Source organism: Mytilus galloprovincialis, chromosome 11 (genome assembly GCF_965363235.1).
Source record: "Mytilus galloprovincialis chromosome 11, xbMytGall1.hap1.1, whole genome shotgun sequence".
Taxonomy (NCBI): Eukaryota; Metazoa; Mollusca; class Bivalvia; order Mytilida; family Mytilidae; genus Mytilus; species Mytilus galloprovincialis.
The window spans coordinates 49,740,641-49,756,839 of record NC_134848.1 but is presented as its reverse complement, the minus strand read 5'-3'; the positions used below and the strand labels follow the sequence as shown (position 1 = coordinate 49,756,839).

The window sequence follows — 16,199 nt, the reverse complement described above, 5'->3', positions numbered from 1 at the left end:
CCATAAACATGATAAAGAACTGGTATTGTTTATCATGTCGGAAGGCGGAGAGGTCTCTTCTCAACGCATGACGTTCTGTACAATATAGTTCATAATTATAATTAATTGTTTTAAATTGAAGGGCAAATATTTAACTTCCTAACCACGAGAGAATACATATATTCAAACGAAACACAAAGGAAAAAATAGTTTGCTCTTTATATATATATGCATATTTCCCTAAAATCAATTTGTCTTGTGTCATGTGCGACTTCTCCCAAACTGACTTCAATAATGCCAGCACTGGCAACTGAGGATTTGTTGGACAGGGTCAGAGATTAAGCCTTGCAACAGGCCACCTACAACCCTTCAAAAAGTTGGTACAAAGGTTCTGAACGCAATAAGAGCATGACACTTGCTCTACAAAAGGCATCTGACTTAACGTCCCCATCTTTACTGGACGTGGCATCGTTAATATACAACCCACAATACGATCCATTTTACAAGGGTTTTACACTCGATCGTTAGACTGCAACTGCCCATTCTGGTTTTTTTCTTCCATCATCATTGGGGACGTATCATTTACAATAAATCTAACTTGAACACGCTATAATGTATGCAAATAGGCAGCGTAATACAGCAATAAATATATTTACAAATGTATAGCTTTACTTTGCATTACTGGTTTGTTCTTCGGTTTTTACCAAAAATAAACACAGCATAGCTACGATATTTTTTTATGAGATTATGGATTAATGGTTAATTTTGTATGCATTGATCTGAGATATTACTATAAAGCTTAGGGTACAATTATTTGTTTGTTTGGTTGTTTGGTGTTGTTTTGTTTTTGATATAACGCCATTTCCGCGTCCAGTTTGATTGTTTGAGTATCAGAAGACAATTGCCGACCTTCTGGAAAAAAAATGGAAAAAAAAGCTGGCAACACATATCATTTTTTTTATTTATATACGATCGGATTTAATACACAGCTCGCCACGCACAGAGATCACAATTGACCGGCCAGTGAAATTAAAATGCGTTTAAATTTTTAATTTTCTGTAACGGGGAAGTAATCGTAAATGCACATGTGCTTTTGGAATTTGTTGTGATCCTCATTAATTTGCTTTGATAACACCATGTGACATCAGTGACAATAGAACCAATAAACCATCGCTTTATTATTAATTCTGAACCAGACTACACATCGAATAAATAGTTAAATCAACCGGTCGTTTGAGATAACGATAAGAGCATGGCACTAGCTCTACACAAGGCATATGACTGAACGTTCTCATCTTAACTGGACGTGGCATCGTTATTATACAACCAGCAATACGATCCAGTTTGCAAGGGTTTTACACTCGATCGTTAGACTGTAACTGCCCAGACTGTTTTTTCCTCAATCAAAAAAACAAATAGGGCATCATTGACTGTTTTTAATTTTCTGTAACGGGGAAGTAATTATAAACGCACATGTGCTTTTGAAATGTGTTGTGATCCAGATTAATTTGCTTTGATAATAGACAATAGAACTAATAAACCATCTCTTTATTATTTCTATATAAATGTAAAATATTCAGCCCTTTCAAACTGAAACAATTGCTGTCCGAAAAGTATTAAAGCTTTTTGAACGCAATAAGAGCATGACACTAGCTCTACACAAGGTATATGACTTAACGTCCTCATCTTAACTGGACGTGGCATCGTTATTATAATAAAGTTATAAACAAAACCGCCACTCCATGTACACTTCAAATAGCCCTCTCTATTCTTCCTGCACTTGAAAGCACACTTTTATTCCGGCGTGTAGATTTTCCGATGAGTAAATATACAAAAGTGTTGCCATTCTGTAAAAAACTGAGTGTGAAACAGAATAAACATTCAGGTAAATTGTGTAAATTTTGAAAGAGACAGGTTTCTTTTTCCAAATACAAGATCATTTTCTTACTTTCACTTGGTATCCGTCATTGTATTATTCGCTGGAAGCATAATTTCAGCTTGATGCAGATAACATAAAGTATCCTTGTGTATAATTTTTCCATGATAATAAACTCTAGTGTATAATTTCAACATATATTTTTACATGCAGGCTGATTTTGATATTTTTTACCCCCTCATGTCAGCACAATGGAACAAAGAAAATATATTACACAATTGTTAAAACAGACAAACATGGGTAAAGAGAATACGTTCCATTATGATATCTTGAAACAGTACTTGAAATGTATGTGTATTTTTCAGCACCATATAGAATTGAAAAAAATATTCCGGTTATCCAGTCAATGACTGACTTGATCTGTTTTTCTAAATAAAAAAAGTAACATATCTTGTGTTAATTAGTTTCGCATGTCTGTCGTCACTCATCAACATTTGAATTGGGAGTATTTTACAGAAATGAGCTATGTCTGCTAACAGTATAACATCCCTCGATACGATAATGATATTGACATTTAAAACAATGAATTATGGGAACTTTCACATCAATGCAAAGTATATTTCACAAACAGAGATACACTCTGAAATCAAAATGTACTTCAAGAATAATTTTGTTTTACCAAAGCACTTATTATACATGTCTGGAATCCTTATATTTCATACTTTGTCGTTGCAAATATGAAATCCATATGCATTGTGTATATAAAAAAAAAACACACTTCTTTAATGAATCCAACAGATGATAATTTTGAAGTAATACTTCAATATTTTTTAGGATATTACTTTGAAACGTATTACATTATTGTGTACTTTTCCCTTGCCGATGTAACATGTGTAATACGTTGCGAGTTTTGTCATCTTTTGTGTCATCATATACAATAGATATAAGAAGATGTGGTATGAGTGTCAATAAGACAACTCTCCATCCAAGTCACAATTTGTAAAAGTAAACCATTATAGGTCAAAGTACGGTCTTCAAAACGGAGCCTTGGCTCACACGGAATACTTTCCAAGAAATATCTCTCTTTTTTGCATGAGGTATTAATCATAGACATTGCATTCTTATTCTACGAACACTATTATGCAATATTAGTATTTTAAAACATAAGTGTGTATTAAAATTTGTAAATGTATAACAATATGTTATATTGATATTATTATGTAAGCAGGATAACTGTGCGATGTCCTTGATAAAATATGATCACGTAGCGACCTTGATGTAAATGTTATGTCACGTTCCACACTTAAATCATGTGTGCAAGTTTCTGCGAAGAATTTATAGAAAGTTATCAGTTTTATTAAATCATGTAAGATGGGTTACATTGGAAATGTGTCTGATGAAACAATAAAAGATAAATACACGTATTTTACCGAGGTAAATTAATACGTTTTTAGACTTTTAACAAATGTAGTGATCAAAGACCTTGTTTGTGTTTCATTTACATAGGTAGGACATGCATGTTTGAAACTTTTTGTACATTATTTTTAGGGGCCAGCTGAAGCCCGCCTACAGGTATAGAATGTTCTCGCTGCTTCGAAAACCAATAAGGGGTCTTGTGTTGTTTTTCTTCACTTTGGTCGGATTGTTGTTTCTTTGACGCATTCATTAAAAAAACAATATATCATGAAACATAATCGTAAGACTTGATCGTCTGTTAACCCTTTTCAATCAAAAAGTAGAAAAAATTAATAGTCAAAATGTTTATTAAGTCTGAAATTCAAAAATATTTTAAAGAGGTGTTTGTTAGTAACAATTTATACACATAAATTTTTTTCTCAAATTTAAATGCATCCACAAAATAAAGATGTCAAGGGTATGAGTCTTATGTAAACAATAAATTTCCCCAAACATTTAAAATTAGTAAAGATGTTTTATTATATATCCAAAACTATTTATTACACTCCCATTATTTGTACAAACTGTGTTTCTTTGAAAAAATTGTTGGATTAAATAAGTTACTTCTCATTTTTTAAATCAATATATGTACATGTTTATAACGAATAAGACCAGTCGAAGTTCTTGGAGATTCTTTTTTTTTCCAAGACAGATAGAAATGTTCCTCATAAGTTAGTTTTCTTTTCATAAATAAGTGCGTAGAATTTGAAAATGTATTACATTGAACAGAATGCCGGTAGGATTTTGCTATGGAATATAACGCATTTACAGTTGTATTATTTTTTTGGTACTTTCAGGTAATTTCCCTTAAGCCTCATTTCTCACGTGCACAATTAAAAAACACAAATTTCGTAAAAACTTATTACCGTTTTGTGTTTTGTGCAACCATAACATGTATAAGGTCATGTTTTAAAACGATATAGAACAATCTGCGCAATAATAATTATGTATCATTTCGTAATTTAATTTACCGTCACTCGGTGGTATATAAGAAAGAAAGCTTTCTCATTCTTTTACTAACCGTTTGTAGTTAAAACAGTTAGTTTAACAGCTTAAAAATGGCATCTAATATTGCCTTCGAAAATGCCGTCGGTGACTTATCCTTTTCTTTGTACAAAGCAGTGGAAAAAAGTGGAAATGAATTGATTTCTCCATATAGTATAACAAGCGCACTGATGCTACTAATGCTCGGGACTGGTGGAACTACAAACAAACAAATGAGATCTTCACTGTTCAAAAATAACATAGCTAGTGATATCAACATGGGATATAAACGTCTCAACGATAAACTGTCCTCACTAACAGAGAATGGAGTACAGCTTTCGATTGGTAACAGACTTTTTGGAGATAACAAATTAAATGTGTTGAACACATTTACTGCGAATGCTTTACAATACTACGGTAGTGGTTTAAAACGCATGGATTTTAAATCCGCACCTGATCAATCAAGAATCAGCATCAATAATTGGATTGCTAACGCAACGAACGATAAAATCAAGAATATGTTGCCACCTAATACTATAACTTCAGGAACTGTTATGGTTTTAGTAAATGCAATTTACTTTAAAGGTACTTGGAATAAAGAGTTTAACCCGAATAACACAACAAAGAGGAATTTTCTGGACGAATCTAACCAGCAAAAACAAGTTGATATGATGTATGACCAACGCTATGTGGTAGCCGGTGAAAACACTGAATTGAATTGCAAGATTCTGCAACTTCAATATACCGGGAATAATTTATCAATGATATTTGTATTACCGAATGATGCAAATGGACTTCCTCAACTTGAAAGTAAAATTACTATGACAAAATTTAAAAGTCTGTTTTCCGGGATGTGGCGACGGGATACAATAATCAGAATTCCAAAATTCAAATTTGAAGCTAAGTATGATTTAAAACAGGTACTCTCAGCATTAGGAATTACTGAAATATTTGACTCGCAGACGGCAAATTTCTCGAGGATGACAACCTTAAAACCAGTTTATGTGAATGACGCCCGCCATAAGTCATTCATTGAAGTTACAGAACAGGGAACGGAAGCTGCTGCTGCTACAACGTTTGCATTGATGGGAGGGTCAGTTGGTGGACCATTTCAGTTTGTAGCTGACCATCCATTCATGTTCGTCATACGGGATAACAATTCGGGAACTATTCTGTTTGTTGGACGGTACGCAAACCCCTAAATGAATACATATAGAAGAACATAAGATCTTGGAGTAAACAGTCAGATTGATATTTTAACAAGAAGATTGTCAATAAATTGTATTATCAAGTATAAATTATAGAAATTAATCTCACACAAAATTGGATTACTTTTATTATGTACATTACTACAATTAATATTGCATTATTTTAACTAAGTTATAGCACGTTTTAAGTTATGGACTCATGTTCAGTGGACCATGAAAATGGTATGACATCTCTAATTTGGTACTAAAATTAGAAAGATCATATCATAGAGAACATGTTTACTAAGGACTTCAACTTCATCAAAAACTACCTCGACCAAAAACTTTAAGCGGGACAGACGGATGGACGAACGGACGGGCGAACGAACGAACGAACAAACGAAAGAAAGAACGAACGAACGAACGGACGGACGGACGGACAGAACAGAAAACATAATGCCCATAAAGGGGCATAAAAAATGAACGAAAAACAAATATTTAACACATAAACAAACGACAACCACTGAATTTCAGGCTCCTGACATGGGACAGACACACACCTACAGAATGTGGTGGATTTAAACATGTTCTTGTCCATAATTTATATTCCTCCCTTTCCTTTACCCATATTCCTTTATCTTTCTGGAAGATATCCAAAATGTTTTTGTTTTAAAGGAAAACGGTTTTATTCTATGCAGACCTTTTTTTATGGATAAGTAGTTATTATAGGTTCAAATGTTAGAAAACTGTTTGTTTTTTTTTTTATTTATGGTAGCAATTTTAAAATCTATATTATTTTTATGATTTCACAAAAAAAAAGGACATCCTTAAATCCACATAAAGTAGAAAGGGTGAGTGGATCTTAATAGTTTGCTTTTTGTTTCAAGAAAAAAAGTACCAAAATTCTCGATTTTGCTATTTGACCGAATGAGTCCTATTCCTTGCGGTTACATCTTACTTGGCGTGTGATGCATCGATAGCATGATATGAATAACCTGTCCACGCAATATTCATCGTTCTTTATAAGGTTCACCTCCTTTTTTACTCAATTTTGATGAATGGATTGATAAGAATTTTTTATCAGTAAACTGCATTTGCTTCTCTCGAAGTTTCGGATATGTTCAGATCATCGTATCCACAATGTCGTCCTCTTTTACCCGAACGTGACACACCGAATGTGACTAGTCATCAGGCTTTTATTTCTAAAATCAACAAAACGGTTTGCACATGTGCAGCAATATTTGCTTACCAATACGGAGAGCCAGTCAAGAGTTCACCTCCAGTTTATGGTGCCTTTTCGTGTCGCTCAGTCTTTGATTTTCTGTGTTGTGGTCTTTATCATAATATTTATCTTTTGTTTGTTTGTTTTTTTTTTCTTTTATTTTGACACAGCGATGTAAGTTTAATCTCGACTTGTGAGTTTGCATGTTTCTTTGGTACAATGTATCTTATTCTAACAAAAGTAAAAACAACCATCAAAACAAATTTAGTAGAAAATTACATTAACAACTGGTTTGATTTAAGATTTCGGAAAGTTGAGAGATCATCTGATTACACACATAACGTTTTGTGTAAAACAATCACTTAATCACTGATGTTCTGCGTAGTAATCATTCCGGTTTTGTAGATTGAATCATTGTTGTGTTTGTTTTGCGTCCAGTGGCAAATATTACATGCATGTTCAGAACAATTTATCAATAAATACAATATTTACGTGTGGTTCATTTAATAGAGTTCGACTGGATTGATGGGCGGAAAATGTGGATGCCAATGATAAAAGGGTATATCGGACATTGATAGCATTGAAATTTTCTGCCTTACAGCAGGCAACCTACGGATTCCTCTAAGATTAGTTGCAAGCGTTTCTAACTTGCGGAAAGCATAATACTCATTTTCAACACGCGGCAGCAGAATTGAACTCTAATTTACTTATTAACTTATTTATACATTCCTTGATCATACATGTAGTTCTATATCCTGGCTCCCTTAAACGTGTTGGCAAAAAAAACCGAAGATGTGGTATGATTTCCAATAAAAGAAAACTCACCACTAGAGACCAAATGACGTAGAAGTTATAGCAACTGTTGTTCACCGCACGGTCTTTACAAATACGAAAAAAATAAAACATACCGCATAGTCAGCTATAAAAGATAAAATTATTTTTGCTAATCTCCCAACATTAACAAATTCATTGGTACATAAAAAGTCAAAAAAATAAATAAAAAAAAAACCGAACTCGGAGAACAGTTATGAACGAAAAGTCCCTATTCAAATGCCAAAATCAAAATAATGGATAGGAACTGTGGTATTACTGACTTGGTAAAGACATTTTCTTTTCATCGGGAAAAATAAAGGACACCCCATCATAACAAATAAAGGACACTCTATCGTGACAAATAACAGACACTCTATCGTGACAAATAAAGGACACTCTATCGTGACAAATAACAGACACTCTATCGTGACAAATAAAGGACACTCTATCGTGACAAATAACAGACACTCTATCGTGACAAATAAAGGACACTCTATCGTGACAAATAACAGACACTCTATCGTGACAAATAAAGGACACTCTATCGTGACAAATAACAGACACTACACCATGACCATTAAAGGACACTTCACAATACCAAATTAAGGACACTCCATTATGATAAAATAAATGACATTCCACTATGACAAATTAAGGACAAATAAGTACAGTCCACCATGGAAAAATAAAGGACGCTCCATTGTGTCAATTAAAGGACACTTCACCATTACATAAGACTCCTGTTTGGCAATGAAGGACGTTTGTTCGTAACAAATAAAGGACGTTCCATCGTAACAAATAATGGACACTCCATTGTGACAAATAAACTACACTCTCCGACTCTCCATTATGACAAATAAACGACACTACACCATGAAAATAAAGCACGCTCCATCTTGACAAATAAAGGACGTTCCACCATGACAAATTCGAGACGATATTTAGTAAAAAAATAAAGTACACCATATCATAAAAAATAAAGGACACTCCATCGTGACAAATAAAGGACTTTCCATCGCAAACTTTTTTTTACATTAATGATATGTATCAAGCATTTTTTTGTAAACAATAAGATAACACGTCCGGTGTGACATGTCGAAATGAAAAAGCTAGGAAATTAATTCTAATTGCGCTATTGATGTGACTGATTTCCATTAATATGCAGACATGCATGTATTACATGAAACATACCAATGCTCATTTATGCAATACAACTTTTTCTCTCTCTTTTTACCTTTGATTTTAACTTGTTGGCTTTTTTTTTTGTTTTATCAGCGTACACTTAACATTGCATCTGTTCATACAAGTTGACGTGGCTATGCATTTAATATACCTATAACTATCACATTTTTTCGCGGTTCATGATATTGCTAAAGCATATATTTTTTATTTTGCATCGCACTGCCTTTGTATGGGTTATTTTTGCCGCCGTCCAAATGGAGGAGACATTACGTGTTACCTTAGTTCATCCCGTCTGTCCTGTCCGTCCGTTGCGTACGTCCCATATATAGGTTTCCGTTCTCTTATTTTAGTTTGCTTCAACCAAATGTTATAAACTTATACACACTACTATTATCACAAAAAAAATATCAAGTTCGAAATTGGGAGGCGTCACATTTACCATTCATTAGTTATGCCCCTTTATAGATGGAATAATAATATTTTGTTCCCGTTCTATTACTTTAGTTTGCCTCAACCAAATGTTATTGAACTTTTAAACATTGCTAATAATCACAAAACAATCTTAACTTTGTGAATATTACATCATCATGTATGTGGAAGTTGGCTCATAAATATGAACAAGCGGGGTATCTGTGGACCATAGACACATTCTTCATTTATTATTTGGTGGTTTTCTTTGTCTTGAATTGGTGAAATGAAATAAGATGTGATATGATTGTCAATGCAACAACTCTTCACAATAGGCCAAATGACCCAACAACTAAAACTACTATCGATAACCATACGGTCTTCAACAATGACCAAAGCCCATACCGCATAATTATCTATAAATGACCCCGACATGACAAATGTAAAACAATTGAAACGAGAAGCCTTTTTCAACTGATTTTTATCGTTTGTTCTATTGTTTTGCCTGTACGCCTATCCCCGTTCAATTGGAGGCTTGAGTACTCATTAAGTTAAACATGTTTAGCCGTGCCACATTCTGTATGTGTCTGTCCCAAATAAGAAGCCTATTGGTCAGTGGTTGTCGTTGGTTCATGTCGGTCGGTGGTGTTCGTTTTCGTAAACTGTTTTATTTTTAGTTAAGCAGTAACTTTTCTCAATTGAACTGTTTCATGTTTTTCATGTGCGGGCCCTTTATGGCCGAATATAGCCGACTAACTGCTATGGATGTTTCTCATGGTTGAAGGTCATACAGTTGTCTATATCATTGCTACTTTTGGTGGATAGTTCTCACATTTGTAATTATACCACATTTCAATATCTTTATTTTGAAAGGCAGAGTTGTAGTAGTCAGCTCAGATTGTAGAAAGAATACATTGTTAATATATTGTTTGAGTTTACATGTAGTTTAAAATAACAAGCTGATCGGTCTTTTCGCTTTTCATTTTTATTCTTCACTTCTGTTTTTCTACAAATAAAATTACAATATTCGATTATGAGTATCAATTTTGTGCTCTTCTTAATTATGTCATGCCGTAGCATGTATCTGTATAATTTGTTCAATCTCTGTTTTTCACGGAACGCATGAAATGCGATTCTGAAATAACTTGAATCAGGTACAATCGAGTTTAAAGTGTGATACAGCAGGTCTGAAAAGTGACTTAGTGTTTAACGAACAGTGGCCAATATTACAAGCATAGTAGAATATAGACATACACTTGTAACCTGTCTTTTTGTCTCCATTCTGCATAAGGTTTTAACTGGTTAAATAACTAATTTTCAAACCTTTTTCAAAGGATTTAATATTTATTTCTAGGACTTGCACATTCTTTTTCGCATATCTTTTCTTAGTAGATTGCCGTTAAATATACTTGCATTTATTTTGTATTATCTTTTCTTGGTCGATATTTCTATCTTAAGTTTTATATTCTCTGTTTTTGTAACTTTGTACTTCTGTATTGTAACTTTGTACTTCTGTACTGTAACTTTGTGTAAAGCATTTTCTAATTTTGTGAAAATTTCCTTGTTGATAGCTCTATTTTCTGTTGATTCGTTGCTGTTTACAAATATTTCATTTGGATAGTTACAGTAAACTTAATTGAGGATCAATTTTTTTTTTCTGTTTTTGTAAATATCAAAAAAAGAAGATGTGGTATGATTGCCAATGAGACAACTCTCCACAAGAGACCAAAATGACACCGAAATTAACAACTATAGGTCACCGTACGGCTTTCAACAATGATCAAAGCCTGTACCGCATAGTCAGCTATAAAAGGCCCCGAAATGACAATGTAAAACAATTCAAACGAGAAAATTAACGGCCTTATTTATGTACAAAAAATGAACGAAAAGCAAATGTGTAACACATACATTTTCTTGTTTTGTACAGGTTTAATTTTTCTTTAGAAAGTTTACGTAAACCAAAGATAAACTTTCGAAAAATGTTGTCACAAAGGTTGTCTTTAATAGACAGAATTTGAAATATAAAAAAGAAGATGTGGTATGATTGCCAATGAGACAACTCTCCACAAGAGACCAAAATGACACAGAAATTAACAACTATACTATGTCATCGTACAACCTTCAACAATGAACATTTAAGGATATAGTTTTCTTTCTTTTTATTGTCGGATTTCTTAAGTGAGTATTTTCATATTCTATACTTTAATATAGAACATATTTTTCATAATTTCTTATTTTATAAAAAATAATTAAAAAAAAACAAGTGTAGCAAACATCCTTTATATTTGATAATGTACAATATTAACATGATGTGTTTCAGTTTTAATATTAATCTCGTTGGAATTACAGAACAACCGCCATACAATGGATTCATTATTATTAGTTCACAATACGTAAGTCACAAATATATTAGGTAAAACATTTATTTGGAAGGTGAACGAAGCGTACATTAGTAGTATATTAGCCTGCTGTTCGGTGTGAGCCAAGGCTCCGTGTCGAAGACCCTTCTTTTACCTAGAATGGTTTACTTTTAAAAACTGTTACTTGGATAGAGAGTTGTATAATTGACACTTATACCACATCTTTTTAAGTATCTATTGTATTTTATGCATGTATAATTTTGACAAAACAACCATAACAAATTAAATATCGACGAAAATACAATTTTGCACCGATAAGAGTCAAATGGTACACGAAATAATAAATAAATTTAGATCATAAATTAGTTAAGAACATGCTATTCCCAAGAAGACAAACTGTAACGTGTTACATGTAACTGAATAAGAGTGAATTAGAAGAATGTAAATTAATTACAAAACAGATGATATGATCGAATGCCAAATGTAATATTTTGGCCTCAAAAATTATTTATTTGGGATAAATTTGAGAAAAAGTTTTTCTTGTATATTTTTCTCCAAATTATCCAGGAGTTATCCATCTTTAATCGGTAATCCTACCTTTCAAGAAACATTTTAAATTGCTTAATAATATTCATACAATTATTAAGATCATATCAAAAGAACATATTTCAAAATTCAAAATACAAAATACAAGCATTAAATAATTTGGTATCAGCGTATAGATCCGACGTACGCCGGACATGGTTAAAAAATTGTCAATAATATTTGTATCGTGCGCACAACGAGATTTAAGCGTGTTTACGAGAAGCGTAAATAAGCGTTTATTGGGCGTTCAAGTAACGTGTATTGGCGTATGTCTTGCGTATGTCTAACGTAGATGAAATGCACTCTACGAAACATCCCTTTGGACGTATTTGAGACGCATCCCGGTCGTACCTGGGACGGTTATCTTTGCTTTCGGTGTCTCTGGGACATGTGATTATAGGGTGTTTTACTGACCTAGTACACATTTTTATGTAGGGGCAAGCAGGGACCTTCCTCCGGGTGTGGGATTTTCTAGCTTCATTGAAGACCCATAGGTGGCCTTCTGCTCTTTGGTCGTTAGTTGTCTCTTTAATGACACATTCCCCATTTCCATTCTTAATTTTGTTGTTTGTACTACTTCTGGATACATATGGTTTACTTATACAAATTGTGACTTGGATGAAGAGTTGTCTCATTGGCACGCATGTCACATCTTCTTATATCTTTTTTAAATTCACAGACATATGTCTGCGTTTTATACGTTCATGGAGCGCTGAAATTACATCAGACGTATGTTACAAACACGCCCCGCATATATCCCACTAAAAGTAAAGCTCCAAGTCGAACGATCATTTGGCGTATACAACTTGCCCTAAACCTTTCTAAAACTAATTATATGTAGCGTTTTCCAACGCACTTGTAATGTATGTTTTACGTGCATATAGCGAACAGGTATACATACAAAAAAAGAAGATGTGGTATAATTGCCAATGAGACAACTATCCACAAAAGACCAAAATGACACAGAAATTAAGAACTATAGGTCACCGTACGGCCTTCAACAATGAGAAAGCCCATACCGCATAGTAAGTTATAAAAGGACCCGATAACACAATTCAAACGAGAAAACTAACGGCCTTATTTATGTACAAAAAATGAACGAAAAACAAATATGAAACACATAAACAAATGACAACCACTGAATTACAGTACGCTTGAAAAACGCTAGAGCTAAACGAACATCTATACGCTGAATAAAAATGTCATCGAGTAAAAGCGTTCACCAATCATATAAATTTGCATTTCGACGTACTTACCATCTTTGAATGACAGACATGTTTGGCAGTCATCTTGCAATTTGTAAAAGATGATAACTCCGGAAAGTCCCCGACATTTCTATTTTCATTTTAGGTTTTAGGTTCTATTATTGGGGTGGCGGACAGGGTAAAGGGAGAGAGGGGGCGGGAGAAAGGAGAGAAGTGGCGGGAGAAAGGAGAGATGGGACAGGAGAAAGGAGAAAAGGGATAAAAAAAAAGGAGACAAATATGTGTATGAAAATTGTTAAAATTTAGCAGAAAAACAATTATTTGATCAATGAGTTAATCAAAAGATTCAAGAAAGTGCTAATAAAAAGTAGAATCACAAAAAAAAAAAAACGACTCCGAGGAAATTAAAAAACGGAAAAAATAAAGGCAACAGTAGTATACCGCTGTTCAAACTCATAAATCCATAGACAAAAAACAAAATCGGGGTAACAAACTAAAACTGAAAGTCTTTTATCATAATTTGTACATAATAAAGAATAGAAGACATACAGTTAGTTCACCTTATTACTGTCATGCGCATACAAAACTTTTATAGATAATGATTATTTATCAACATTAAACGTTATAAATTACATGTAGCATTTCAGTTTCAGTATATTATTATGATGTTTCGCGGTATTTGTACAATTACATTTTAATCTTCTTATCGTAGGTCGTCTTATAACATCGAATGCTACTTGTGTTTTATTTTGTTGCTTTGCTCAAGTCAGAAAGGGCAAGAAACTATTAAACAAATTCATTTTCAAACATCCACGTGTACAAGACAACATTAAACAATCACAAAGTAATTTGATTAGGGACTTTCCGTTTTGAATTTTCCTCGGAGTTCAGTTTTTTTTTTGTTTTTTTTTTTGTTTTTTTTTTTTTGTGATCTTACTTTTAACTCATGTACAAAGAAAACAAACGTACAGAAAAGATTTAAATTATTTCTATATTGAATAATTCATGTTATACAAATAAATTTGTTTTTCATGGTTCATCAATATGCCGGACATGTAGACTAACACAACTTTCATTATCTATTTACAAAACTCATCAAAATATATCGGAAGACAACTCAAATGGACATGCAAAAAATGAGGGAATCCCGTGAAGCTTAAACAAGCCAGACCGGGTCCGTCGATTACAAGGTAAGTGTTTCTTGCTTTTAAATTTTATTTTGCGGTCTTTTATAGCTGGCTTTGTCATGATAATGCGGTATGGGCTTTGCTCATTGTTGAAGGTCGTGAGGTGATCTATAGTTGTTTATTTCGTTTTCATTTTAGTCTCATTAGCATCTGTGTCCACACTGGGCTAAAATCAAATATAAGACGTCTATATTCTGGTATCTAAAAATCTAAGTCCTCTTATATGTTATGTTAAGTTACAAACAATCTTCCCAAAAATATGTGTTTAATAGTCCTTTTTCATATTACCGACTTTTAACTCCGGAATTTATATTTTTCGACAGGTTTCCTTCTCTGTGGAGATCTTGGTACTCAATCAGGCAAGAACAAGCAAGGAAATTCAAGATTTTAATCGGTACAATTTTGAAAGTTTACAGAAAACAGTCAAAATTCCCCTCAAATTGCTACGATTATACATTTGATTTTACGTCTTGTAATTCACCTAGTACCAGGATGTCCTAAGTGGGTAATCTGTCGAAAAATTCTAAAGTCGGTATTATGAAAATTTCATAGCTTGTATATAGGAAGTGGTCCACTCCAGGTAATTCGGTGGTTTTCGTTTTTTACATATTTGTTTTTGTTCATTTTTCGTATATAAATGTTTTATTCGGGGTCTTTTATAGCTGACTATGCGATATGTGTTTGCTCATTGTTGAAGGTCGTACGGTGACCTATAGTTGTTTATTTCTCTTTCATTTTAATCTCTTTTGAAGAGATGTCTCATTAGCAAGCACATTGCATACAGACTATTTGCGGGATTTGTAATATCATAAGCAACACGACGGGTGTCAAATGTGGAGTAGGATCTGCTTACCCTTCCGGAGCTCCTGAGACCCCCTTCGGTTTATGGTAGGGTTCGTGTTGCTTAGTCTTCAGTTTTTTATGTTGTGTCTTCTGTACTATTATTCGTCTGGTTGTCTATTTAATTTTAGCCATGGCATTGTCAGTTTATTTTCAATCTATGAGTTTGACTTTCCCTCTGGTACTTTTCGTCACTCTTTTGTATATATTTTATATATAAAGTCAAATAACTCGACTAGTATTTTTTTTCGGCCCGGCTGAAAAGGTGCCAATAATATTATTCTTGTTGACGTAGATTTTGTATGGATTAACTGCAAAAGGAAATCACGAATCCAGCTACCAACAGTTCATGCAATTGACTCATTTCCTTTTTGGAAACTACATCTGTAACAAACATAAACTTTTAGCTACCTTTTTATAAGCAGCATCGGATAACATGAAAGTTCTATGTACTGGCTTCCAAAGTTGCACAAAACACTTTACAAATATAGATTTACTTGATTAAGACATAATCTTCCAAACATTGTATTAAGGTCTGGAGCTGGTATGTTAGTAACTGTAAGTAGTTCTTTGTTAAATTTTGTTGAGATTTGTCATTCTGCGCAGAGTCTTCTGTTATCTTTTCTAACATGGGACAAACTATTCTTTTAAACTGAGTTTTACAGTGCGCATTGCTATGAGTTTGTTTATTAATCATTAGCAAGAGCTATAGGGGAGGGCTGATTTCTCACAAAATATGTTTAATCCCCGCTGCATGCTGTACCTGTCCCAAATTTCTAGCTTTTGTTAGTTTTGTATAGTTTTGGTGTTATAATTTTGGTTCATTCATATGTTTCGGTGGTAAGTGGGACGATCATTTTCGCTAAACTAGTATACATTATTCATGTTATTGTTTAGAGATCTCCTGAAGCCTGTT

At 33.4% G+C, this 16,199-nt stretch overlaps 1 pseudogene; it reads left to right on the top strand.

The window, feature by feature from the left end:
* Positions 1 to 4,316: 4,316 nt before the first annotated feature.
* On the top strand, positions 4,317 to 5,631 carry LOC143052324 (leukocyte elastase inhibitor pseudogene; annotated as a pseudogene).
* Positions 5,632 to 16,199: the final 10,568 nt, after the last annotated feature.